Consider the following 24,859-nt stretch of genomic DNA (forward strand, 5'->3'; position numbering starts at 1 on the left):
GACTTTAAAGTTTCTGAAAATCTTATTGAGAATTCCTTGTTGTGATGGATCCCTCTTCTATTGCTGCTTTTAAAATTCTTTCTTGGCTTTCAAGAGTTTGATTATAATATATCTTAGCATAGATCTCTTTGAGTGTATTTTATTGAGAGTTCATTGAGCTTCTTGAGTGTTCATGTTCATGTCTTTCATTGAATTTGGGAAGTTTTTAGCTTTTCTTTCTTCAAATGTTCTCTCTTCCCATTTCTCTTTGTCAAATCTTGCTGGGATCCCCAATCAATGAGTATGTTGGCCCACTTGATGGTGTCCCATAGGTCTCACTTTTTTTTTTTAAATTTCCCTCACACTCAATAATTTTCATTGTCCTGTCTTCCAGTTCTCTGATTCTTTTGCCTACCCAAGTCTGTCTCTGAATTTATCTAGTGAATTTTACATTTTGGTTATGTGCTTTTCACTACAGAATTCTGTTTTGGTTTTTTTTTTAGGTTTTCTATCTCTTTATTAATATTTCTACTGTATTAATACATTTTTTAAAACTTTCTCTATACCGTCTTTTAGTTCTTTGACCATCTTTAAGACAGTTTGTTTAAAATTTTTGTTTAGTAGATCTGTCTTTAGGTCTTTTTCAGGGAGAGTTTCTGTTGATTCATTTTTACCCCTTTGAATTGTTCATATTTTCATGTTTCTTTGAATATTTTGTGTTTTCTGATGAAAACTGAACATTTGAATCTAATAATCTGGCAACTCTAAAAAATTAGATTTTTCTTTCTTATTCAGAGTTTGCTATTTTTTGTTATTATTTTGGCTTATTGATTTTATTTTATTTTTATTGTTGTAGGCTGTTTCTATGGCAAGAATCATTCTGAGGTATAAACTTAACGTCTTGTCGAAAATTTTTTTTGGTGAGCCTGTGCCCTTCCTTGGGTGTGTATTGTCTCTTTCAAGTTTTCCCTATGTAAGCAATTGATATATACATATATACATATATGTGTGTGTGTGTATATATACATATATATATATATATACATACATATATGTATATATATATTTTAGTTGTTGATAGACCTTTATTTTTTTAAAAAATTTATTTATATATGGTGCTGAGACTTGAAGCCAATGCTCCACACATGCTAGGCAAGTGCGCTATCACTGAGCCACAGTCCTGGCCCCAAGCAATTGCTTTTTAATGTCCTTGTCTCTAATGCTTTGTCTCTAAAAGGGCAAAAAGAGAAAAATGAAGGTGGAGTGAAAAAGGGCACTGATTCTAAATCCTCACAGCTGTGGGGCATGGAGGGTGGGGTCAGGAAAGGGGGCTTGCAATAATGTGAGATTGTTCAACAACAATGGCTACCAGTCTCTTGGCATATGTGTGATCAGAAGCAGCAATCAGTAATCAGATATTCTCAATATTTGAAAGATATTCTGCTTTTTGGGGGCACCCCAGCTCCCACAAATTGCATTCAAGATGCTCCATTAACAGGATGCTCCATATCCTAACCTGATATGGAGGTGGAGGGGAGCTGAGTAGCCAGCGAAATTGACTGAAATTAACTGCAATTTACTCTCCATATCTTCTCCTGGAAATTGTAAGCCTTTAATAGACTCCATGGTTCCAACATAATTACAATGGACAGACTCTGCCATTGAATTGTTGTCTAGGTGAAGAAACAGAATTCTGATACTTTCTATTCTGCCATCCTCCTGGAATCCCTTGATGTCCACATTATTTCTTATATAAAAGTTTTCTTTTTAAAATGAAGTGCAGAATTTTTCTGAAGCTATTGAAAAGATCATGTAAACTTATTCTTTGTTGGAACAAAAAGGTTCTTTTAACTGTATGTTGATTGCTTCATTTTCTCTGTTTAAAAATGAGTTGAAGAGAAATAAGAACGTATGTCCACATGAAGTCTTGCATGTGAGTGTTCATAATATTATTAGTTTCTTTCTATTTATTTAGCTTTTCATTGATTGCCAAAAAATAAATTTATTTATGGTGTACAATATGATTTTTCTAAATACATGTATGTTGTGGAATGTCTAAATCAAGCTAATTCATAATGCCTCCTGTCCTTATCTTTTATTTGTGAGAATACTCAAAATCTATTTTCTTAGAAAATTTCAGGTTTACAATACATTATTAATAACTATTATAGCAGTACTATTTATGAAGACTTCCATATGGGTGTTCATAGCAATATATTCATAATATCCAAAAACATAGAGCAATCCAAAATTTATCAATTGGTGAACCAATTTAATAAATGTAATATATTTATACAATGGAAGACTGTCGCACAATAAAAAGGAATGGGCTGGTGATACATGTTACAACCTGGATGAACTTGAGAAACATTATGCTAACTGATAGAAGACAGATGCAAAAGACCACATATCATATGATTCCTGTGTTAGTTTTTTGTCGCTGTGATAAATATCAGATATAATCAAGTTTTAAAGAAAAAGAAGTTTATTTTGGCTCATTGTTTCAGAGGTTTTAGTCCATGCTTGGCTGGGTCTATAGCTTTTGGGCCTGGAGGTAGAAATGGGAATTAACTGCAAATGGGCATGAGGGATCTCATTGTGGTTAGCAAAGTTTTCTAAAACTGAATTATGGTGATGGTTGCACAATGTGGCGAATTTACTGAAAAAAATCCTTCAAGTGTACTCTTAAAATCAGTGAACTTTATGATATGTAGTTTAATGCAGTTTGAAAAGACCATAATGGCATTGGATCAGTAAAAAGCCACATACTGTGAGAGTATGAAGGTAGTACATGAAAAGAGTACATACAAAGAGCAGGTGTTTTGTATATCAGGAGGGAAACCGTATGTCTTTATTTGTTCTAACAATAGAGAAGAAAACTTTTTGGTTTAGCTATGTAAAATAATTCTTTAAGAACAAAATGAGTCAATCCAAAAATTACCTTAAGTTGCTTGCTATCAAACAAGTATTTAAGGTTTCATTTAATGCGAAATTCTTGCATTGTCACTCATGTCATAGAAATTTATGTACTTTTTTCCTCTCTTGGATGTTTTCTATTCTGGACATATCCCCAAATTTACGCTTGATAAAGACCTGATTTCTCAATACTTTCCAGCCCATGTGACTCATCATGTGGAGATTCTCCCTTAGAAAGTGGTTTTCTTCAAATCTGGAAAACTTTGTTCAGCAGTTCTTCAGTTTAGTTCACAGTGAAGTTAGGTTTTTTTTTTTTTTAGCAAAAAAGCCTACCAGGTTGTTAGTTTGGATAGGAATAATGATCTTATCCTTGTTGGTGAAACAGAGAGAAGTACCAACAGCTGAGGGCCCAGGCAGGGCAGATGGTATGGAAAAACCAGACCAGGCTCCATGTCTCTGAGACACTATGGGGGGCTTGAGTTACCCAAGGTGGGGATCTACCCACCCCCAAGCCTTCCTGTTACAATATGCCACACTATAGTATTCCCTCTGCTCTACAGCGTTGGTGTTTTTCCTACATTGCCCTGAATGCTGCTGTGCCATGTAATATGAGATCCCAATTTGAACAGCACAGATTGATTTTACTGATGTTGCAAAAGGACGGGAGGTAAGTGATCCTCTAATGCTTGAACCCTTTAATGAGATGGCATCTCAGCTTTCTGGAGGGTGTCAGCTGCTACCAGGAAAGCATGGAATTAGAAGTACTTTTACAAAAGAAAAAGAGAAAACCTGATTCTCGTTGACCATTTAGGTGTTATTTTAAACCAAAGTTTACTCTTACTGTAGGCTTGTGTTCTTAATTTAAAAGGTCTAATCCCCTTACTTCAAACTCATTTGACAACAGTGCAGGTCAGGAGAGAACTGGACACAGAACAAATTTCGATCAGGCTGGTGAACTCAGGAGATGGGCCTTCAGATTGCTCAATGAAGTTTTAAAGGATTTTTATTTTTGTTTTATTGAAATGAGGTCACTTCCCTTTGTCTTGAATGCCATAAGGATATAATATGGGACGCTATTTCCTTTCTTCTTTTCCTTGGTGTTGGACATTTCCTGGCACTGGTATGCCCAATAACCCCCAGATGCTGAGTACCTGTATCTGTGCCTCCTGCTGCATAGTCTTCTCCCTAGTAACATTAGGAGTTGGTTCGTAGACACCCCGATTTCCCTGCTCCTTGGGTAGGATTATTCAAAAGCATTTTTAAACTGTAGTTCTAGAGTTTCTCTATGGAAGCTTCAGATAGTTGCCCTCCATGGTATCTGGTTTAATAGCTCACCCTATATTGACTGCTTTTTCTTTCCTGTATAACTTTCTACTTCTGTACGTATGTTCCCCACGTCTCTCAAATACATCACTTGCACTAAAATCCTTTTCTCAGGGTCTATTTATGGTGGACCCTAAGTAAAGATATCCCCAGACTCTGGAGTTTTGGAGATATTCAATCCTGTCAAAGGCACCTGAAGCCCACAGAGATGGAAACATGGATTTGGAGACTGAAGTCACAATCAAGGTCTTGGTAAGCGGCCTGGCTAAAGTTATTCAAAAGAGAATAGGAGAAGAGGGCTGGAAGATATGAATATAAATAGTCCATGGAGACAGAATATTTAGACATTTTTCTTTTAAGACATTTTACTATGAAGTTAGGGAGTGAGGGGTAAGCTTGATCTGAAGGGTGGACTTTAGTGTGGGGAAAAAAAAGAGCTCAGAGTTCTCCAGAGAATCACCCTTATTTTGCATGGGGTAGAATCTATAATACTGAAAGATCCTGAGTTTGGTTTCTTATGATTTAATATTTGTTTCTTTAGTTGACTGCTTGGATTCTCAACCACTATGTATATTTTTATGGAAAATTTGTTCCAAATTCCAAACAACTTACTTCTTGATTAATCTAAATGCTCATTCTTTGCCACTTGTGATTTTTCCAATATTATTTTGGGAAAAACATTTTTTTTCAAAAACATCAGAATTAATATGGAATATGACAAGACCAGAAACTTGTATAAAAGAATTTCTTTTAAGAAATAACACAGCTAATTTCTGGGTTAGCTGCAATAGAACTCTGTCTAGAGTTTTCAGATAATGTCTGCTCTTGTCATATTTTATTTCTTCTTTACCTAGCTGTTCAACAGAAACCATGAACTAGTTAGACTCTGTAGATGTAAAAAGATAAGATGTAGTCCCTGTTCTTATGAATGCATGGTCTGGTAGGAAAGATAATTAGATAATAAATAGACAGACAATTGAAATAAAAAATGGGTAAGTGGTGGGGCTGAGGAAGAAATACAGATGCTCTGAGAACAAGGACTTATGTTCCAGAGAAGGTGATGTTGGGACTAAGTCCCAAGGACATAGGAAATTATCCAGGATAGGGACATTCTGAGCAAGGGAAGCAGTGCATACAAAGACACAGGGGTGGGATCAAACACAGACTGAACTGTCTCTCAATGTCAATTTGCATCCCCTTTGTTTTGGAATTAAAAACCCCAGGTTTTTGCTGAGCATATGGAGGTTTGACTAGAAACCACATTTCTGAGCCTGCTTTTAAGACTAGTTATAGCTCATGAGATATGAGCAAAAGTGATGTAAGCTGCCAATATCTTTCTGGAATTTCAAGTGAAAAACATCTGTCTACCATGACACATTCTCTCTCTCTCTCTCTCTCTCTCTCTCCACACACACAAACACACACACACACACACACACACACACACACGGTTTCTTTTTTGTTATAGCAAAATATGGGACGGTTGATCATTATCCTGAAACCTGCGGACCTTTTGAACCATTCAGATGTGTTTGCTGTAGCTCATAGCTGATTAATTTTTTATTTCTTTCTGAGAAAGTATTGTGTAGAATTTAAGAATGTTACCTGGGCATAGTAGTATATACCTACAGTCCCAGCTACTGGAGAGATTTATGTAGGAGGATCACTTGAGCTTATGAGTTTGAGATCAGACTTAGAAACATGGTTAGACCACATCATCATCATCATCATCATTATCATAATAATAAATAAAATAAAAAGAATCTCAGATAGTCCTCCCCAAAATACTAGCCAACTGAATTCAATAGCACATTTAAAAGATCATTCACTTTGATCAAGTGGGATTTATTGGAGGGATGCAAGGATGGCTCAACATGCAAATCTATAAATGAGATGTACCATATTAATAGAATGAAGGACAAGCACCATGTAGTTATCTCATTAGGCACAGAAAAATAATTTGGCAAAACATTTTCATGATAAAGTTAGCAAATTAGGTGCTTGTTATGGTTTAGATGTGGTGTCCCCAAAAAGCTCATGTGTGAGACAATGCAAGAAGGTTTGGAGGAGAAATGATTGGGTTGTGAGAGTCTTATCCAAATCAGTGATTTAATCCCCTGATAGGGATTAACTGAGTGGTAATTGAAGTAGCAGTGTGTGGCTGAAGGAGGTGGGAATTAGGGTGTGGCTTTGGTGTATATATTTGTGTCTGGCAAGTGGAGACCTCTCTCTCTGCTTCCAGATCATCATGTGAGCTGTTTCCCTCTACCACACTCTTACGCCATGACGCTCAGCCTCACCTAGAGTCCCAAGGAATGGAGCCAGCCTTCTATGAAATAACACCTCTGAAATCAAATAAACTCTCAAATAAGCTTTTCCTCCTCTACAGTTGTGCTGGTTGGGTCATTTAGTCAAAGCAGTGAAAAAGCTGACTAAAACAATGTAGAAGGAATATCTCTTAATACAATAAAGACCCATGAAACCAGGTCAAAGCTCACATCAGACTTAATGGTGAAAAGCTGAAAACTTTTCATTTAAGATCAGGAATAAGACCAGGATGCTCACGCTCACCACTTATGTTCAATGTAGTGCTGGAAGTCTGTGTTAGTCAGCTTTTCATTACTGTGACAAATACCTGATTTAAAAAAAAAAACTTAAATAGAAAAGATGTTTTGGCTTAAGGCTTCAAAGATTTCAGTTCATGGTTGGCTGAGCAAGGGCTGACACAAGGATACCCTCCACGGTATGCCTTACTTTCTCTACCTAGATCCTATCTCCTGCAGTTTCCATCACCTCCCAATAGTCCATTCAGAGTATTAACCTGTCAAATGGATGAATCCACTGATGTAGTAAAAGCCCTCATGAGCCAATCATTTCCTAAAATCCCTAACTATGAACATCGCTTCATTGGTGATCAAGCCTCTAACATGTGAGTCTTCTGGGGATACTTTATATCCAAACCATAGCAAAGTTCTTGCCAGAGTAACTAGGCAAAAGAAATAAATAAAAGGCATTCAAATAGGAAAAGAAAAAGTGAAATTGTTGCTGTTTGCTAATGACTTGGTCTTATAAATCCAAAACCCTAAAGACTCTACCAAAAAAAAAATTATTGGAATGAATAAACAAATATAGTAAATTTGCAGGATATAAAAAAATCAATACACAAAAATTAATAGTTTCTATATATTTACAACAAAGTATTCAAAGAAAAAATCAAGAAAGGAACCCCATTTATTATAGTTACAAAAACTTAAATAGGAGTAAGTTTAAGCAAAAAGGTAAAATATTTCTACAATAAAAACTACAAAACCAGACTGGGGGTGTAGCTCAGTACTAGAGTGCTCGCCTAGCATATGTAAGGCCCTTGGTTCGATCGTCAGCAGCACATAAAGATAAATAAATAAAGGTATTGTGTCTATCTATAACCAAAAAATTGAAAAAACCCTACAAAACATTGATGAAAAAATGAGAAAGGACAGAAATAAATATATTTTATATGTTATGGATTTGGAGACTTATTATTAATATGCCCATACTCCCCAAAGTGATCTGCAGATTCAATGCATTCCTTACCAAAATTCTAATATAATTTTTTTACAATCCTAAAATTTATATAGAGCTAAAAAGAATTCTTAATTCCCAAAGCAGTCTTGAGCAAAAAGAACAAAAAATACTACCTTACTACAAACTGTATTACAAAGCTACAGTAACCAAAACAGGTACTGGCACAAAAATAGGTGCATTAATCAATGCAATAGAATAAAGAAGCCAAAATCGAACTCATGCCTTTATCATCAACTGATTTTCAAAAAATGAATGTCCAATCGAAAAAAATATAGTGTCTCCAATAAAGGGTAGTGGGAAACCTGGATATCCACATGCAGAAGAATGAAATTGGACCATTATTGCATACCATATAAAAATATAAATTCAAAATTGATTAAAGACTTAAGCATAAGCCCTGAAACTATAAAATGACAAGAAGAATACATAGGGGAAAAATTATACAATGTTGGTTTGGGCAAGGTTTTTGGATTTGATCCCTGAAACTCAGGCAACAAAAACAAAAATAGACCATTGGTGGGATTGCATCAAACTAAAAAGGTTCTGCATAGTAAAGAAAAGAACAGTTAGGAGCAAGCTAGATTAGGGGAAAATATTTTTAAACCATACATTTTATAATATGTAAATATGCAAGAAACTCAGTTTCATAGCAAGAAAACAAATAACCTGATTTAAAAATGGGCAAAGGACTTGAATAGACATTTAGCAAAAGAATCAAAGGGCCAACAGATGTGAAAAAAATCCTCAACATCATTAGTCATTAAGGAAATGCAAATTTAAAAAACAGTGAGTCCACCTTCCATCTATCAGGGTGTTTATTATCAAGAAGTGAAAATTTGGGGCTGGGGATGTAGCCCAGTGGTGGAGTGCTTGCTTAGCATGCTTGGAGCTCCAGTTTCTGACCCCCAGCACCACCAAACAAACAAACAAACAAAATTAAGTGCTTGTGATGATGTGGAGAAAGGCTACTCTTGAATCTATTGATGGGAATGTAAACTCATGCAGCCATTATGAAAAAAATCTAAAAACAGAATTACCATATGATCCATCAATCCCACTTCTGGGTCTATATCGAAAGGATTTGAAATCAGTATTTTGAGGAGATATCTGCATTCTCATGTGTATTAGAGGATTATTCACTTTAACATATAAGGAGCATGCTCACTATTCATAGTAGCTAAGATCTAGATCAACCTAAGAATTCATCAGACAAATGGATAAAAAGCAGCATATATACACAATGAAATTCTGTCATTGTGACAACATGGATGAAACCTGAGGACATAATGCTAAGTGAAATAAGTCAGGTACAGAAAGACAGGTACAGCATGTGTTTACTTACATATGAAATCTAAGTCAATTGAACTCACAGAAGCAAAGAGCAGAATGGTGGTTACCAGAGGCTGGAGGGTTGGGTAAATGGACAGATATTGGTCAAAGGATATAATGTTTCAGGGAGTCAGGAGGAATAAACGACAAGTATTTACTGGTGCTAGATTACAAAGAAAGAAGCTCAGGTAGCTTTGTTTTAGTGCTGCTCACCTTGCTGTTTCAGGCTTGGTCCATCTCAGAATTGCTTGCTGGCCTATGAGGAGTACACAGTTTTCCTGGTGAGTAAATGGGAAAATGTAGGGAAGGTGGGAGAAGGGGAGAGACCAGGTGAGATGGCTCTCACGTAGCCCTTTCTTTCCTCCCGTTGCTAACATTTTCATCACAATGTTCCCAACTTCTCTAAGTGCTAATGCTGGCAGCTCTGCCCAGTGTTCTGGGAAAATGGAAATATGCCTGGTGTGCAGGTCAAGTGCAGTGTCATCCTGTGTGGGAAAGGACCATTATCATCACTGGAGGCCCAGGCCCCCTTCTTACTGCTCCAGCTCTGTCAGGGTTTCCTGGTCCTCCAGAGAGATTCCCTGTACTCCAGACAGGCTGCCACCATGACAGACCAGAACCATATCCACCTCCATTTGTTAATCCACATTGGACATGCTCAGAAGGAACTTTAGTTAAAATAAAAAATATATATTAACACAACACTCCCATCCTAGGAATAGGTGAGCTTGCAAGATGTGGATTTATTATTTTAAGATGATTAATTTTTTTTCCCCAGAGATGTTCGGTTGACACAATTCACTATGCCTGCATCTCCCTCTGGCCTTAGCTTGGCCTCAGCTGAAAGAAGGTTTCTTGTTTATGCTTCAGTGTGGTTGACCTGGACAGGCATGGCTGTGAAGTGGGGGTTCAGGGAGGGTTAAACTCTCCAGGAGGCTGAAGTTGGGGACAACCACAGTAATATATCTTTCACTTAGGATTGTCTCTTATCAGAGTTGACAACAGTGGGACTGAAATTTCCCATTTGTAACTGATGCAAAATCAGAAAAAGTTGATTTCAGAGGTCACATTTCAGCTCCAAAGGTTCAGGTAGGCCTGGGATCTGCATTGAATGTGTCTAGTCTTATCCTCATAGTCCATGCTAAAAATTGTGGTAAGATACACATAACAAAATTTGTCATCTTGTTCATTTTTAAGTCTGTAGCTCAACAGTATTATTTATAGAGCCATTGTTGTGTGAACAACCTCCATAACCTTTTGCAAAGTGTTTTTTTTTACTCCATCTATAAAATGTAGATAAAACAGTCTTGCAAATCTGAAATTCTATATTAAACTACTCCCTGGTGAAATATAACTGTATATTTTACTTGAAATATTTTTCCTACCTCTTTAGTTGACCATCTTATTTTCCAGGCATTTGTTTAGATTTCTCCTTTTCCAGGAGGCCTTCTTGATCATTTCTGTTCAGCTACCCACATGTCCTGTTTGTAGGACTTGGTATCTCTGACTGCAGTTGCATGTTTGATTTAGACAGTAACCTCCTTCATGGCTACCTTGGCTTGGACCTATTTTATCCTGAGAGTAAGTCAATGTTGAGTCAATATCCATCTGTGACACTTATCAAGACTAGCTTTTAGATTCAAGTGAAGTGAGTTGTGAGGAAGTTTAGACAGGTCACCTCTACATACAAGATGTGTGATTGTGGCCTGAATGAATTTCCCATACTTTTTTTTTTTTTTTTGACCCATTTGAACTTGGGATGATGAGGAGGCACTAGGAAAATGAGAATGACCCTGCATTCAGGAAAGGGTCATTACAGGCACATGCACAGTGTGGGAGAGAGGAGCACAGGAGTGGGAACAAGAAGAGCTGACCTGGAGCCCCCACTTCTTTATTAATTATCTATACGATCTTGTACAATTTATGTAATCTTCCTCTCTGAATGAAAGTTTCCTTATCTATAAAATGCAGTTAAAACAAAATCTGCCAACTTTTGGTCACAGAGCTCTATTGACCAAAGCTTTTATTTTACATCTTGATTAATAATCTGGGAGGAGGCTTCAACATGCTCATGGAATGAAATTTGCAGCGTAAATGAAGCTGGGAGACACTGCAGAGATACTGTGGAGGCATTAATTATTAGAACTATAATGTTACATTGGGGGTTGTTTCGTAAGGAAGGGAAAGCAAAATTCCTGGATGCCTCAAGTTCAGCTTCTCAGACAATCTTTCTTTAGAGATGTAGCTTGGCCTTGGAACCCAAGTCTCTCAAAAAGAATGGTCAGCTTCATTTTTCTAGACTCTATTGGCTGGCTCTCAGAGAGGGAGAACAAAAGGCTAATATTAGAATAATAAAAGGATTCCTGTGTAGACTTGGGGTTTAGGGAAAGCCTGATTGTAGCTCAGGAGAAAAATCACGGGGTGATAATTGGGGGACATGACTGATTTTCCATGCCAAGTAAATCCAGGATAAATTTCCTTCTTGAAGACTTTACCGGGTCTTGCTCCAAATGAGACCCTGTTTTAAAATATAGTTGTTTCTCAACTACATTTCAGTCTCAAAAAAGTCTGAAGGACAGAATAAACATCTTAAAAAAAAATTATCCTATTGGCCTGGCTTCTCTGAAGTTTCCAGATTGCCTTCTCCCTTGTTATAAGAGCTATCCACTTAAGGGGTACCATGAAGTCACTCTAACTTTAAATTTAGACTTGGGAATGTTAAAAGCTGTGCAACCTGATCTGAATAGAAATGCGGTCACAAAGCGTAAAGGAAGTCAATGAAAACAGGATTTTAATATTTTAGAAGCCATTTCCTCTGCTGCATTGGAAATTTAAATAGAACAGGACGGGGGGCATGGGAATTAGAAGCAGAACATGAAACCTGCCAGGACAGAAAAGCAAAACACATATGCCTAGTTTCATTGTCCCTCATAAATAAAGAATTGTTCATAAACAGCTCTAAGATGGGAAACCCTCCTTGTTCTTTTTAATCTCAAGGGGAAAAAAAAGCAAACTTACTTAGGAGTGCAGGTGAAGTTTTGAAATCTGGTGATGTGGGCCTAGCTATCGTGCTGTTAATGTTTATGTGTTGAGCCATATACTCGGAAGATGTCTGCAGCCATCGGGTTACTTCAAGTCACTTTCACGTCTACATCTGTTTCCCATTATAAATCCCCTCCGATTTGATGTTTTCCCCCTATTGTTCACTTTCTTAGCGTAAAACAATTAATATGTTTACTTAATTTTGCTATTCCCATCCTCCCTGCCCCCTCTCAGATGTGGGTAAAATATAGCTACTACCCAGAGACACTCCAGGGGGAGGAGTGATTCTTAGTGAGAATAAAGGGGTAAAATCACTTTTCCTTTGATTCAGTAAATAGGGCTGTCAGTATGGTGGGTGAAAATGTGTATTTGAAGTCTGACAAAATGCCAGTGTAGGACATCAAATCGTGGGCCAGGAACGCTCCTATCGAGTGGATCCTCTGGTGACGTGTCAGGTATGTGTTCCTGGGAGAGCGTTCCACCCAGCTCAGATCCCGCGTGGTGCTTAACTGCCTGGTGTGTCAGCTTTGTGCTTTGAACTTGAAAAGCCCAATGTAAATACAAAGTATAGCATGATGGGATGGTGCTGAGGATGCCCATGACAGGATGATAGATAAGAACCATAGTGAAATGTGACTTTAAGCACTTTAACAGAATTATATATATATATTGAATTTTGACACAAGGAAATAGTGTTTGAATCCATGCAGGAATTCACTAGGTTTGCTTCCAATATGGCATATTGCTCTACTCCCATTCATAATGATTTTCAGCTTTTCACAAACACACACACACACACACACACACACACACACACACAGAACATGAATTATTGGTTCCCAGCTCTCCATCTGTTTTCCCATCTCTTGGGCTGCCATTAACAACTGGAGGGAAGAATCTATAAAACCGTATAGCCTATAGTTATCTCTGCACAGATTTAATTGGCCACACCTTTAAAAGAGTCCCTTCTTTTGACCATATTGTGCAACCAAATGCCTTCTCCCCCCTCCTCCTGACTTCCAATCAATTTGGGGCCTTAGGCTGGTGTAATCCATTGTTGACAGATATGTTTAATGAGCCTGCCTTTGAGCATTTGTAGCTGAGGGACTGTGGATTAGGTTTTATCTTATTTCACATCTTGATTAATAATCTGGGAGGAGGCTTCAACATGCTCATGGAATGAAATTTGCAGGGTAAATGAAGCTGGGAGACACTGAAGAGAGAGAGGGCAGCTTAGGCCCCAGTGTGGGGTGGTCAGGTGGGAAGGCTTTGTGTGAGCTGGCCCTACAGCACTGCTCTGGAGGGTATGTGTGGAGGGAGCCAGAAAGCTCGACCCTTTCCTGGCATTGTCATGCTAGATCAGAAGGGCCGAAGCTCGCGTGGCAGCGCAGCACGGAGCTCTTTTGCAATGTGTTACTCACTGCTAGCTCATGCCAACTTTGGGAAAATAATCAGAAACATAGGTTTTCCATATTAAGGAGAAGCCAGAATGTAGCAGTGCTAAAACAGACCTGGAGGCAGAACTTCCTTATGGGGAGGGCTGTTGGGAAGTGTTTCAGGAACAGGCTGCACCATGTGCACATGTGGAAATCCCTTGTTCTGGCCACCTGAATTAATTCCCCTGACCTGTCAGATTGCCTCTAGCACTGCTCCTCACTCCTCAAGGGGGGTTGAGGGGGGAGGGATGCAACCTAGATCTTCCCCAACTGGAGGCACTCTCTGAGGATCAAAAGAGCTGGAAAGTTTGTATTAGGAAAATCTTTACTTGATGCTCTCTCTGGTCCACACACCCATCTTACAGAGTTAGTAGAAGTTGTGTGCTTTGACATCTCTTCCTTTGATGGTTATTATGGCTTGAACATGTCCCCCAAATTTCATGTGCTGGAAACTTAAGACTTAATGCAACAAATTTCAGAGGTGGGAACTTTAGGGGTGATTATGTCATGAGGGCTCTGCCCTCATGAATGGATTAATGCCATTTTAGGGAGTAGGTTTGTTTCTGAAGGAATGAGTTTTATATGAAAGGATGAATTTGGCCCAGTTTTTCTCTCTCTTCTACCTCTCTTCTTCAGCCTTCTGTAGTGGGATGATGCAGTAGGAAGGCCTTTACCAGATGCCAAACTTTGATGTTGGACTTCCCAACCTTGCTGTGAGAAGTAAATTTTGTTTCTTTATAAATTACTAAATCTGTAGTATCCTCTTATAAGAACAAGAAATGGACCGAGACAATGATATAAATGCTTTTCCCACAGATGTGAGTTAACCCAGCTGCCCTGCTCTGCGGGAGGAGGACTGGTGGGCCAGTTTCAGGTGAACAGCAGCCAGAGACAGTCATGGTGGCTTTCCAGTGGCAACTTTCAAGAAATGAATAAATTATAATTTTAGAGCAGAAAAGGATATTAGAGATGGAATTAAACAAAAATATTTTTATTCCATTTCTTCCTGAACCGGAGGCCTAAGGAAGAAACTTGACGTATCCAAAGTTACTAGGATTAAAATAAAGAGAACTGAAATGTGAATGAGCCTCAACTTCTCAGCCTGTCCTGTCTTCCTTCCGTGGAATCTTTGTGTTATTTAATATTTAGATTGTAGAGCAAATGCAGGTCTGTTCAGGATATCCTGGGGACATTCATTAGATAGCACACAGCTCTTGACTAATTTATTGTTCATATGATCAGGAATTTTGAATAATTAGATAGAATCATTTTATATGCTTTATTTATAAAAAATGTACCTGGAAGTAAAGAAGAAGTTCCCTTTTGAGCACCGTCCTCACAGTGACTGTTGCTTTTGAAATTTTCAGGTATTTAGAAGACATGAACCTAGGAGAATGGGGAAAAATTCAGGGAAAGAATTTGGTTCTTTTTTAAAATATTTATTTCTTAATTGTATACAATACCTTACTTTGTTTATTTATTTTTATGTGGTAGAGGATAGAACCAGGGCCTCGCATGTGCTAGGTGAGTGCTCTACCACTGAGCCACAACCCCAGCCCCAAGAATTTGATTCTTATAAGCTATCTTGAAATTACCTGCAGATTTCAAAGCCATTTATGTCTCCCAGTTCCTTGGCTTTGTGAATAAAGAAAACTGCCATAACATCTGGAAAGATGAGAAAGTCAAGCAAATTATATTTCCCAATGAATATAATTTTGGCTTCCACATGAGTAATACACCAACTAACAATTGTAGTGCATTGCTGTTAAATGACTTAATGAGAGTGGCCTTTCATATCAAAATTAGTTACTTCAGAGAAAATTGGAAGATGAGGAGGGGTCTGCTGGAAGCAGTAGAAGGGCTCAATATAATAGAAAAAGTTCATGAAGACATTTTCACTTTAGTTTAGCACAGCTTTTACTTTGTGTCTGGCAGATTAACATATTCCTGCAATTACTTATTCCTCATATATATCTGTGGGAAAAAAATGGTTGTAGAGTTTAATTTGTTGTGAAGTTTGTTTTTATGCCTTCGAATGAATGGTATTAGACAAAAAAATATAAGTATGATTATTTTTATTAGCTTTGGTTTAAATTCCTAGCTTCAAAGGGCAGTGATGAGGGAGGTGTTCCTAACACCTACAAGTTTATGACAGTTCTCGGAAGTATAAATCTTGATAGACCCTAAATAGGAAAAATAGTTCTTTCCCAGGAAAAATAGATTTGACCTTTTAAAAAGTTTTATTTTCTAATAAAATGCTCGTACACGGACCTTTCTTCTAAAAGAAAATGTAACTTGCATAAATTTTGTGAGCTTTATAAATTTGGGAGCACGTGGCCCATACTAAGTGGCATGCATAGAAGAACAGAAAAGCCCTACTCGAAGAAAGAAATAAAATAGTGGAAAGGAAAGCAAAAGAAAAATAAAATCAACCTGAAATCAAAGGAGGGGTAAAAATGTCAATGGAAAAATAGGAGAGTCAAAATCTTCTTGAATATTTTATAGAGAGCTTTAGAGTAAGCTTGATCACCCAAAGGACACACCACAGGGATTAATGTTAGAAAACGAACAACAGATGTTGGATGTCAACAGATAGTATCCCAGTGGGTAAAGAACATTTAGGGTGAATGAAAGTGGTCCCTGGTACTTTAGGTAAATCTTTGATGAGGAATAAGTTTCTCTCAGAGGATCATTGGAGCAACCCAATGGTTTTTCTAGTTAATGTTTCTAAGTGAATATGAGAGAAAAAATAATTAGACAATGTCACTATATTTTGTCATAAACCCTTTCCTGAAGGAAATCATAATGGAAGATATTTTTAAATTAACAAATGCCTTTGAGCAGGCTGGGTTGAGTGAAGTTATTGAAAATGGGAGTTATTGCTCTTTTCAATACTGGGACCTCCTCAAAATTATCTTCCTTGGCCAGTATATTTAAAAGGTATCTCTACCCTCCTTCCTTGGTGATTGTTCATTCATTTTTCCACTTTTATTTTATTCATAGCATTTATCACTGTCTGAAATTTTATGTACATATGTTTTTCCTTTTTCCTTATCTCTCTTACCAGATTATAAACTCTATGAAATTAGAGATCACCTTTGTTTTCTATGTCACAGAATACTCTCTGCCCAGAATAGTTTCTGACACAGTACATGGTGGGACTTAAAAATGCATCCATTGGTATTTTAGTCATAATATTTAATTAAGGAACTTGAATGAAGAAAAAATATATTAATTCATTATGATAAACAGAAAATGTAGAACGGACATAGAAGAAAGAGACAAATAATAATTTGCATGTCCTTAATGTTTTTTGATTTATGTATTGGAAAAATAATCAACTGAGAAAGGACAGCTGAGTGAAGGCAATCTCTAATCAAGGTGGATGCCTCAGAGAATCTTGTATGAAATGGTAAGAAAGGTTGGAAGTGCTGTCTCTATTTTAAGTGAGATCACTGAGTATTAGAAAACTCTATCAGACATTCCCGTTTTATTTTTTCTCTCTTCTGTTTACTGCTTCCAAGCAAAACTCCTAAAGATTATTGTTCTATTCTCAGAAACTTGAACACTTACTGTTTGGGCAAAATAATTAACCTATTTCCTCATTTAGTATATATTCTTTGATTATACTCTAAGCGGTGGGGTCCTCTGAAGTGAAAAGACATAATTTTAATTCTACATGAACTTGATTATTAATGACTGAAAAATCTACAGCTGGTATTATGATTGGTGAGATTCCATGCTTACTGTTCTTAGAGGAGGGTAATGGCCCTATTTGGTGCCTCTGGTCCTTGGCTTTGTTCCTTTGCTTTGGAACATTAGTGGGAAAGGGAGAGATCCAGAAATTGGATTTGTTTACCTACATTCTCTGAAAGTAAAACTCAAGAATTTAGGAACATGCATCAAAAGTGCTTGCCATCTTAAAATATTAAAAGACTTATCCTGCAAAACACTTAGAGTTCTGTTCTTCCCATTAACTTAGTTAGTTTCTCTACTGTGAGGGGCAGTTCTATTCAACAGTGAGATTGAGAGCCTACTGTGTGCTAGGCACTGAGGAAGGTAAAATGGGATAGACAAAATCCTTGCCCTCAAGGAGCTCAGAGTCCAGTGTGGGAGACAAACCAGTGACAAAATGGTACAACAAGAACAGCGTTAGGTACAATGTCTAGCAGTAGTAGATCCGTGTTTTAGTTAGTATTTTTCTTTTTTTTGCTCCTGTGACTAAAACACCTGAGAAGACAGTTTTAAAGGAGGAAAAGTTTATTTAGCACTCATGTTTCAGAGGTCTCAGTTCATAGATGGCTGACTCCATTCTTTGCAGCCTGAGGTGAAGCAGAACATCGTGGCAGAATAGTGTAGTGGAAGAAAGCAGCTGGGGACATGGTACCAGAAAGGAGGGGTGGGCAGCAAGCAGTGCTGAAGAAGGACAAAATATATACCCTAAAGACATGCCCCCCTCAACCACACCCTACCTATCTACAGTTACCAGCCAGTTAATCCCTATCAGGAGATTGATGCATTGATTAGGTTAATACCCTCATAACCCAATTATTTTCACCTCTAAACTTTCTTATATTGTCTCACACATGAACTTTTGGAGGACACCTAATATCTAAACCATAATGCCCAGAAAAGGGTCAGTTAACTCTCTGAAGAATGAATGGAATAAAGAGAAAGGGATGTGATCCAAGCCAATGATGTCTACCTTCTTGAAAAGAGTTGCTACTTTAAATCTTTCTTGAGTCTTGAGGTCCAGGAGCTAAGAGGTTCAGGTGCCATTCTGGATGGATGGATGACAGGGTACAGTTGGCACTGGGGGTCTTATGAGTTGATTTCAAGCATTGAGATTGTAGGAGGCCATTTTTTCTTGAACATTATGAACTTTCTGGGAGATGAGTTTAGCTTCTATATTTTAATAAAAGAAGTTTATCCTACTTGAAGAAATATCCATTAATTGGAAACTATGCTTAGGTTGATATTAAGAATGTTATTTCACAGTCACTAGTATGGCAATATGTAAAAACGTGGATGTGTAACTGATGTGATTCTGCAATCTGTATACGGGGTAAAAATGGGACTTCATAACCCACTTGAATCAAATGTATGAAATATGATATGTCAAGAGCTTTGTAATGTTTTGAACAAACAATAATAAAAATTTAAAAAAAGTTTTTTCTTTTGCAAAATGATAATGATGAGAGGTTGTTGTTTTAATGCCTTTATTTATACCTGGGGTCAGTAGATGACATAAGAAAATGATTGGAAATGTAAAAGTAAGTAACTAGGATGAAAAAGACATATAAATAAAAAAATCAATCTGTAAATTTATACTGCAGGATTATGAACAAAATCTGAGTGGTCAATGAATTTATGGTAGAGCTGTGACCTTTCCTTTGACAGGAAGATATCACACCAGTTCTTGAAGGTTCAGCATACCTTTGGTTTAAATTAAATGTGTAAATAGTTCTTCAATCTGGGCTAACCAGTTTTTAAGCATTTTAAACCAGCATCTCTGTCTTGCAGCTGTAAAAATAATAACACAAAAATATTAGGAGTAATAACAATAATGTGTAGTTATTTTGCTGTCTTGATATGAGAATAGATCTGGTGGAGAAAGTAATGAGCCTTCTACTAAAGAGTGGATAAAATGGGCTGAGGCTGTTCATAACCCCAGATTCTAGAATCCAAATAAATCATTCATTCACTTATCAAATATGCAGTAAGCACGGGGGAATACAGGTAGGTATGACTCTCATGGCCCCTGCCTGTAAAGAATTTACAGTCTGGTGAATAAATGAGACATGTGGAAATAATTAGGATACACTGTGGGACATGGTAAGATAGAGGCTTAAATAACATGCTATGAGAACCCAGAAAAAATGCCTGACCTGCCTTGGGTAGTCATTGAAAATGTCCAGAGGAAGAAGGCAGGCTGAATCACCTGAACTGGAATTTTCAGAGTAAAATTAGGCACTAGAGGTTGGTGTGTGAAAGGGGATGGATTTTTAGGGTAGAAAGCTATCTGTAAAGAGTCTGTTACCTTCAAAGAACAAGTAGTTCACTGTGGCTGGAATATAGGGTACCTAAGGGGAAGTGTTAGAGGATGTGCTGGTTAAGGTGGGCAGGGGCTAGATCACAAGTGGATTTTCATGTCTCAGTGACAAATTTGGGTTTATTTCATAGCTGGGAGAGCACTTTGGCCAGATAGCATTCTAGAATGGTGCTATAGCATTGATATGGAGACTAGATTGGAGTCTAGAGACCTAAGATGGAGACTCAAGTTAGGAGGCTACAGCCCTGTGGGGAGTACTGGGACTTAAACTGAGGCGGTGATAGTGGAAATGTGGAGGAGGGAGAGGGAGAGGCTTGGGTTATGTAGGCTCGTGATGAGGATGAAGAAGGGAGTCCTGAATTATGTTCTGAATTGTCTCTTAGGCACTGGGCAGATGAGGATGCCAATCACCAATTAAAAGGTACAAGACAGGTAGGGGTGAGGGGCTTTCTTTGAAATAAAGATCAATGAAAAGATTTGGGTAATATACTGTCACATGAGTCACAATTTCCCATCTCCCAGAGTTTGTGCTGTATCTTCCACTGGGAATGCCCTCTCCCCCATGCTTCTGCAAATTTGAGAGCTACAGAAAACCTCCTTACATTCTCAGTCAATAATAATGTGTTCAGTGCTCACTCATGTAACTCTTGTCTTTTGAGAAGCAGTGTAGGATAGTTTTCAGAATATAGATTCTGGAGCCCAACTGTAGGTTTAACTTTGAACCTAATTTCCAATGTAGTACCTATGTGGCAAGCTTATCTGAGTATTAAATGAGTTCATTCAAGCAAAGCAATTGGAGCAGTAACAGACACATAGTAAGTGCTCAAGAAACACTGGCTGTTATTATCATCCCTCTTCTGGTATTAACTCCTTCTTAAATTGTGCTGTGTGCTACCTAATGTAAATATCTTTCTCCCTGACCTTACTTGCAGCTCCTTGAGGGTAGGAATTTTTTTTTTAAGTGTGCAGTATAATGCCTTACACAACATATCTTTATTGATCTTTTGATCTATTCTGTACTGTTGGTTTTGACCATAGAAACTTTTTGTTTAGAACAAGTAATACATTTCAAACTATTTTTCCCCTCAGGCTTGAAGCATCAGCCTAGTATTTTAAATAATATTAGTGTTTGTAGTTGATTGTAAGACATGTTGTCATACATATTTATGGTGACATAAATATAATGCTGAGTGTTTGGCTGGGACTGCAACGGCCAAGTATTTTATTTTTCTGGTGGGAAATCTAATCCTCCTATGACTTGGTTTCCAGGAATGGTGAAAATTGAAGACTATTTGCACTTTTCCAAAGAACATTAATATACATTATCCTGCATCTCATAATTCATTAGTTTTTCTGTCTATTCCCTGGTGCTAAGCCAAGAAATAAACTTACTATCCAATTGTCCACCCACGTGATAATAGTGTGGTCTAATAATTCTAGGCCCTGTTTTCCCAATTTAATGGTAAGTGTATCTGAGTCAAAGTCTTGTTTGTAGTTAGGCTAGTCAATAGCAAATAAAACATGTTGTCATCTTGGTTTAGTCATGTCGAGCCTTTTATGTAAGTGAGCTTTCCAGGTAACTGAAGCTTTGCATTCAGGTGCCCAAGGCATTTTTAGTTAAATTATATTTATTAGAAATTCTCTAAAATAATGGTTCCCTTTTTGGCTTTCTTAAACTTAGTTATCTTAGACATAAGATCAGTTTTCACTGATAATTTATCAGTTCACAACCTCATTTTAATAAACCCTTATTAACCACTGTACAACTTGCTAGGTGTGGGAGACCCAAGCCTAATGGTGTGCATCCTAATTATTATGCAGTGCTATTATTATGCGAGGATGGCCTTGGGGGATGTTGAGTAATGGAGGATTATTTATCTGTGCACTAAATGTCTCTTAACTGCTTTCTCCTTTTAGGTTTTCAGCTGTACTTCTGTTTTTGTTTTTCCCAGCTTTTCCTCCTCTGTCATGCTGGGTCAACCACTGAGTTGTGCCAGCCGAGCACCATTCAGGTCCTGGGATATGCAGCCACATCAATCCAGGCCAATGAACATGGCAGTGGAGGCACAGACTTTCCTCTCAGGGTCTCAGGAAGACCACTGAACAGCAGGGGAAACTGAGGGTGAGGACTACACACAGCAGGCTCAGAAGAGCATGAGGACACTTGGAGACCAACAGAAAGATATGTGATGCTTGCTAAGTTGGTGAACTCAGCTGTTCCGAATTCTAGCCAGGTAGCTTCTAGTTCCAATGGCTAGCTCCTCTTCATTTAAGGGACCTTAATTTTCGTGGTCTCTTCTTTTGCAGGAAACAGCTTTTCTGGGCTGTGCTGAGGCTACGATCGTGGATGACCTGTGTTGGCCACTATTTACTGATGCTCCAAGCATTCTTCCAGAAGTTTCTCTTTCCACCTTCTAGTGCTGCTGTAATTATCTCTAGGTTAGAGAATATTTTCTATCTATTTTTGAAAAATATATACAAAGAGAGGGAAATAGGTTCAAACCTTGGGTCTATTTGTAAACTACATGGGATTTAGTCTATTGACTTTCTAGTCTCTCTCTTTTTGGGGAAGGTGGGGTATCAGGGATTGAACTCAGGGGCACTCAACCACTGAGCCACATTCCCAGCCCTATTTTGTAGAGACAGGGTTTCACTGAGTTGCTTAGAGCCTCACTTTTGCTGAGGCTGGCTTTGAACTCTTGATCCTCCTGCCTCAAGCCTACCGCACTACTGGGATTACAGGCATGCACCACAGCGCCCAGCTATAGTCCCTCTTTTGATGACTTTTCTCAGTTGCTTGGTTTGTCCTTGACTATTTGGTGGAAATAGCTGAGGTTACCAAATAAATGACTTACAGACAAATGAATTATTACCATCTCTGAAAGTACTGCTAATGTGATTTTTGCCAGTATTTTTCTAGGGATATGCACCAAGATTTTATGCCTTCATTTTTCTTTAGTTCTTTAAAAATAAATATTAAATATTATTTAACACTTTTGGCAACTTCATTTTTCTCCACTTCCTTGGGAGTTTTAAGAAACAGTGGTTGGTAACACTGATACAGTCATTTCAAATGCTCTAAAACGTAGCTCATCAGGGTGTGTAGATTAATTATATTTATCTTAGTAAAATACGCTATTTCAATTCCCTCTTATTTTCCTTTTTTGCTTAATCTTTCTCTTTTTATTTCCTCCTTATTAGCACTTAGGCTCATTAGACTCATCTACCTCCTTCCCTCCGGTCCCTCACCTGGTGTATAGTGAGCACGTACTACTGCTAGGTGCTCCTGCAGGAACTTACATTCTAGTGGGAAGGACAAGAGGTACAGAGATTCCATCATGAAACACATAAGTGTCTAAATGCTACAAAATGTGGTAGGCCTTCATGAAGGAGAAGTGATTCCTGGTTAAGTGATCATGACCATGATTAATATCCTATGGAGCAATTGTTTAAAAACCAGGTGGGAGACATTGGAACGAGAAAGGACAAGGTGAGAGAGGCAGGGTGGAGAGAGAAACTGGAGGGCCCTCAAGGGCAGATCAAGGACTGAACAGTCCTTGATCAGCACCTCCGTGCTGGGCTTCTGATGAGCCTGACACTGTGTGGGAGCACAGTCAGAGCTGGGAAGCACGAGTTAGTTAGATCTGAGTGGGCAAAGCATAGAATCTGGGCTGAGGAGTGGGTCAGGCAGTAGGTGCTGCCTCTTCCAACCAGTCAGCCTGACCGCGTGACCTACTGGGCTGAGCAGCCTATGACAAGGCAGGCAGTTCATCTAGAACATTTCAGTGGTAGAAAGAAGACAGTCACAGGGTGGGAGGCCAAAGCAGGGAGTCAGGTGAGTTGCTGCTTGGTCCAGATAAGTCCCCAAACCAGACATATCGCCTGGTATGTTCCTTTTATTATTTTGCCATGTGCTCTTTCCTCTTGGAGCTGCCCTCTGCCCAACATGAAAGACCTTTGTTCTGCCTGTTGTAGGACCATCTCTGTCCAGGGTGCCTTTCTCTTTCTTCTCCTCTGGATCCTGGAGTGGGGAAGCATTCTTTGCTAACATGGAGATGTGCATATGCTGTTCTGGGGGCTCCTTCTGAAGCTACTTTCTTCTCTTCCCAGATCCCACTCTAAAATTTCTGTTGTTGGATCCAACCTCATTCTTGACCTCAGAAGCCATTATTGACTTTCAGACCTGGTTATTGCCTGTTATCAGACTACGCTTACTGGCTTCTGAGGCTTTTACTGGTTGACTCTTGCCATTCTCTGCTTAAAGAAAGTGATACTGAAGGCAACACCAGCCTGATACACTCCAAAGCAATGGCTGTCCACTGAGTGATTTTGGCAAAGTTTTGCTATTGCAAGTTGGGTTGAGAAGAAGAAATGCCTGGCATGAAACAGGTAGAGGTCAAGGATTCCATGAAAAGTCTTACAAGAAACAGCATAGTCGCCACTCCCCACTGTCAATATTACTGAGATTAAGCCAATCTCAAAAAACCAAATGCCGAATGTTTTCTTTGATATAAGGAGGCTGATTCATAGTGGGATAGGGAGAGGGAGCATGGGAGGAATAGACGAACTCTATATAGGGCAGAGGGGTTGGAGGAGAAGGGAGGGAGCATGGGGTTATAAATGATGGTGGAATGTGATGATCATTATTATCCTAAGTACATGTATGAAGATATGAATTGTTGTGAATATACTTTGTATACACCAGAGATATGAAAAATTGTGCTCTATATGTGTAATAAGAATTATAATGCATTCTGCTGTCATATATAAATAAAAATTAAAAAAGAAACCCTTATCTAAAGGTATTTGTCTTGGAGCCTGTAGCTAGAGTGAACATATAAATAATGAAAGGATTAATTAAAACTAAATTAAATTGCAATCAATTAGGGAAAACATTGGGGAAATCTTGAGATGGCAAATAGTAAATGTGCCTGCTTTAATAATGACAAAAATAATTTATATCATATTGAGTACTCATTTTCACTGATAAGGATTATATTCATTAGGTCTCCCCATTTCTCCCTACAACTGTGAGTTTGGTAGTGGAGATATTTTGAATATAAAGAAACTGAGGCACAGAGAATAACAGGACTCTTCTAAGGATCCCAGCCAAACGCAGATTTAAGGATTTCTATCCAAAGCAAAACCAAAACCAAAACCTACCCCCCTAAAAAAAAATTAAAATTAAAAAAAAAATACCACAGGGATATTCACACAG

At 38.1% G+C, this 24,859-nt stretch overlaps 1 long non-coding RNA gene across 1 annotated transcript; it reads left to right on the forward strand.

The window, feature by feature from the left end:
* The first annotated feature begins 4,288 nt into the window (after positions 1 to 4,288).
* LOC125611217 lies at positions 4,289 to 22,299 on the forward strand. Its single transcript, XR_007341352.1, has 3 exons — positions 4,289 to 4,470; positions 21,594 to 21,763; positions 21,949 to 22,299. It is a non-coding gene; the product is annotated as an uncharacterized LOC125611217 (long non-coding RNA).
* Positions 22,300 to 24,859: the final 2,560 nt, after the last annotated feature.

The sequence above is a fragment of the Marmota marmota genome, unplaced genomic scaffold (assembly GCF_001458135.2).
Source record: "Marmota marmota marmota unplaced genomic scaffold, marMar, whole genome shotgun sequence".
Taxonomy (NCBI): domain Eukaryota; kingdom Metazoa; phylum Chordata; class Mammalia; order Rodentia; family Sciuridae; genus Marmota; species Marmota marmota.